Source organism: Oryctolagus cuniculus, chromosome 2 (assembly GCF_051225735.1).
Source record: "Oryctolagus cuniculus isolate XC-2025 breed Fujian yellow rabbit chromosome 2, ASM5122573v1, whole genome shotgun sequence".
NCBI classification, from domain to species: domain Eukaryota; kingdom Metazoa; phylum Chordata; class Mammalia; order Lagomorpha; family Leporidae; genus Oryctolagus; species Oryctolagus cuniculus.
Genome location: NC_142868.1, coordinates 85,376,464 through 85,381,162, shown reverse-complemented (window position 1 = coordinate 85,381,162; position 4,699 = coordinate 85,376,464).

Genomic DNA, 4,699 nt, shown 5'->3' with positions numbered 1-4,699 from the left:
TTGCTGTGAGCTTTCCTTCCTTGGTTTCCTTCCTTTACCTTCTTTCATATTGATGACCGTGTTTCTGTGTTTCTGTGTGTAACACATCTTTAAGCATCTTTTGCAGGGCTGGACGAGTGGCAACAAATTCTTTCAATTTCTGTTTGCAATGAAAAGTCTTTATTTCACCTTCATTCACAAATGATAGCTTTGCAGGATATAATATTCTGGGCTGGCAGTTGTTCTCTCTTAGTACCTGGGCTATATCTCGCCATTCCCTCCTAGCTTTTAGAGTTTCTGATGAGAAGTCAGCTGTGAGTCTGATTGGAGATCCTCTGAGAGTAATCTGACGTTTCTCTCTTGCACATTTTAGGATCTTTTCTTTATGTTTCACTGTGGAGAGTTTAATTACAACGTGTCGTGGTGAGGATCTCTTTTGGTCGTGTTTATTAGGGGTTCTGTGGGCTTCCTGTACTAGGATTTCTCTGTCCTTCTCCAAACCTGGGAAATTTTCTGCTAATATCTCACTAAAAAGGCCTTCTAATCCTTTCTCCCTCTCCATGCCTTCAGGAACTCCTAGAACCCGAATGTTGGGTTTTTTAATAGCATCCTGAAGATTCCCGACAATATGTTTCAGATTTCTAATTTCCTCTTCTTTTCTTTGGTCTGACTGTATCCTTTCCTGTTCTCTGTCTTCTAAGTCCGATATTCTCTCTTCTGCTTCACCCATTCTGTTTGTAAGGCTCTCTATTGTGTTTTTCATTTGATCTATTGAATTCTTCACTTCAGTCACTATCCCAGTTTCCTGTTGTACTAGTTGTTTCGTTTCATTTTGATTCCTCCTTAATATTTCATTTTCACGAGAGAGATTTTCTATCTTGTCCATTAAGGATTTGTGTAGTTCCAGAATTTGTTTTTGAGAACTTCTTAATGTTCTTATCAATTTTTTGAGATCTGCTTCTTGCATTTCTTCTATGTCATCATCTTCATAATCTTGAATTGGGGTGTCTTTTTCATTTGAGGGCGTCATGGTGACTTCCTTGTTTTTATTACCTCGGTTTTTGCGTTTGTTATTTGGCATATTGGAGATATTTGGTTTCTTCACTGTGGTGCTTTTTCTTGTTATACTATGACTCTAGATTAAGTGGACTATCTGTTTTTGATGGAGCCTTAGGGCTTGAGATGGGTGTGGCCTGAGAGCTCTGTTTGGTGTGCCAAAGGTGACACTCCCAGGTTAGGCGTGGTAAATCTCTCTCTCTCTCTCTCTTTTTTTTTTTGATTCAAAAGGGAAGTAATTCCGCACAGCTGAACGAAGTTGGAGGTAGTTAGCAGGCAAATGATATACCCACAGGAGCCAGAGATCGGAAGCTCTTTCCCAAGATCCCCACAGGGAATCTGTTCGGCCCTCAGAGTGGGCTCAAATTCTCCTTCAGTCTCCCACTGGGTTGCCAAAGTTACGGAATTGTAGTGTCTTTGGAGAGTGCTCACGTGAATTCCGTGAGTTCTCTCCCCCACTGTCTCTTTTTTCACAGTCTCAGTTCAGTAGCACCACAAGTTTACTAGCTCCTAATCTCCTGTTAATTCGCCCCGCCCAGAGTCAGGTTTTTCTGCTAGGCTCAGGGCCGGTGCAGACCTGAGGTCGCTCTGCTTATGACGTATGTCCAAGATGGCGCCTGCTCTTTGTCTTGCTTGCCCTTGAGAGGTGAGCGGAGAGAGAGAAACCCGTGTCCGTACTAGTCACCCTTTTTTCTCTCTCTCTCTCTCTTCCAGTTAGCCTTGTGAACTCCCCCCCCCGGGGGTCGTTCCCTCTAGTCTCCTCTCTCCGCTTGCCTGCCGGTGTCTCGGGCTATTGAGGTTCGGCTCACCTCACGTTCCAGCGCTGGTGTGTTGAGTCTGCCGCTGGTGTCCCGAACTGTGGGCTCCCACGCTCTCCACGCAGGTCCGCTGTGAGTCACGCGTTCCGGAAGAGTTTCTTCTGCTGTTTCCTCCCCTACTCTTCCTTGAACCTGCAGTATCTCCACTTTTATTAAACTATCTCTCCCCAGACTATCAGTGTGCTCCCTTCCTATTCCGCCATCTTGCCGGAACCTAGCAAACCTTTCTTATTTTCAGATTTTTTTTATCTGTACAGGGACTTCGGTTAATTAAATTAGGTGATGTTTAGGTTCATTATAGACCCTGTTATAGATCAGGTACATGTGAATTCCCTTTGCAGTGTTCTTACCATACCCTAGCCAAACTTTTATCAGTGTTTATTCTTGAATTATGTAATGATACTGATACTTTTATGAAAAACATTGGATTCATAAAAGATGGTCTTGGAAATGTGTAGTTTCTACTAATTCTGATTTTTTAATATGGCTATAAGTGTAGTAATATTAATAGGATGACATTATTCTTTGTTTTCTTTGTAGGTCCCTATAAGTTACAGAAGCTTTGCCGCACATGTATGTGTATATATACATGTATATGTGGGTGTATTCATAAGTTCTGTTTCTTTTCCTCCCCTGAGGCAATGAATTATAACTAGTCTATTATTGCACTTAGTTGAAATGCCGTAAAAATTATGTTTTCTCTAGATATTGAATTTTGAGATAACACTAGCACAAAGTTCCTCTTTCCTACAAAATTGGTCATATTAGGGCAAATTATCTCAAATTCTGTTGTAGGGATACATAGAATGTGGGTCTCACTCTTTCATCTTCACCTTCAATTGCACAAGCACATTATACAGGTCCATGGATCCTGGGATTCAAATGTGCATTTTGAAATAGGGAAATATACTTTAAAAATTGGTTGATGTTTTTCTGTTATTAGGAAGGCAGGTGTTGTGGGGTGGAATGACAAAGTCTGAACAAATAACTTTTCACTCCTCTCACTGAAGCCTAAAATATAAATCAGGGATAATTTGAATAAGAATGAAAGCTTTGGAGTATTTATTTCTTTGTTACTTTGCAGAAAATAGGTTTTTTGATGCATATGATTGTTCAGAGGTGTCAGAGTCCCAGTGCTAAAAGAACAAAAGGGAACGGAGACCATTTGAGACCATGTTTGGTTCAGATGACACCTTGTGTGTGCCTTGTTAAGAGACAGCAATGATTATCATAAATAATGGTTTAATTCAAAATGGACCTGGAACAGAAAAATACGAGCCCAAGATACATTGAAAACCATAATAAAAGTGGTTATCTCTCATGAAAATACAATGGATGAGGTCAGGTTGAAATGAGACTTCTGAAGGTAGCTTTTATTTTTGATTTTGGAGCAATGTGAATACATTGCTTCTTCAAAAATGAATAGGAAATGCACTGTTTGGGGTACCAGCATCCCATATCAGAGTGCCTGGGTTTGAGTTCTGGCTCTGCTTCAAATTCCAGCTTCTTAGTAAAGGGTACCCTGGGAGGCAGCAGATGATGGCTCCGTTACTTGACTCTCTGTCACCCATGTGGGAAACCCAAATTGAGTTCCCAGATGTTGGTTTCAGCCTACCCTGCCCTGGCTATTGTGAGGATTTGGTGAGTGAAACAGCCGATGGACAATTCTCTCTCTCTCTTTCTCTCTCTCTCTTTCTCTCTCTCTTCCCACTTTTCATATAAAATAAAAATACGTAAACAAATTTTAAATGAATAGGAAATATAAGTTTATCTATATGCAAAACTTTATGCAGGGCCTTCCCCAGAGATAGATATGGAGTCCTCCCCCTACTCTGCTGTACTGAGACCCCCACAGAGAACCATGTTGCCTCCCAAGGACTCTTCTTCCAATGGAGAAGAGGAGAATCACAACCACCCTCTCTTAGTGACGGTGATGAAATGTGATTCTTTACAGTGCTAATATGGTAGCTTCTGAAGATTGAGATGTTTGTGTGGTAAGATCACCTTCAGTTTTATTGTTCTCTTTTGTTTAGATACAATGAGAATGTATTAATTTCGTCATCACTGTCATCATAGAAAAGAGAATAGAACATGATCAAAGGAATAATTCAGGCTTGAGGCCAGAGTCTCTTGCTTCTAGGCTTGCTTAATTTTAATGGCCCTCTGATGCTTTGGTGTAGTAGAACTGATTTCTTCTTTTTTCATGCCAGCACTTTATTTTTAATTTATTTTTTAATTTATTGTTTAAGAAAAAAAATGTAAGTACAACTTTAGGAATATCGTTATTCTTCCCACCATACCTGCCCTCCCACCCACACTCCCTCCCACCACATGCTCTCTTTCCCCTTCTCAGTCCCATTCTCCATTAAGATTCATTTTCAATTAACTTTGTACACAGAGTACCAATTCTATACTAAGTAAAGATTTCAACAATTTGCACACACATGCACACATACATACAAACCTGTTTGAGAACAAGTATCACAGTTAACTCTCATAATACAACTCATTGAGGACAGTCCTGCATGAGGAGTTAGTGCACAGTGACTCCTGTTGTTAATTTAACAATTAACACTCTTATATGTGACATTAGTGACCACCCAAGGCTCTTGACATGAGCTGCCTTTGCTATGGAAACCTTTTGAATCCACAAACTCTGTCAGTATTTTGACAAGGACATAAGCACGGTGGAAGTTATCTCCTTCCTTTAGGGAAAAATACATCCTTTTTTGATGGCCACTTCTTTCCTCTCAGGTCTCACTCACAGAGATTCTTCATATAGAACATTTTTTTTGCTACAATATCTTAGCTTTCCATGCTTGAAGTGCTCTCATGGGCTTTTCAGC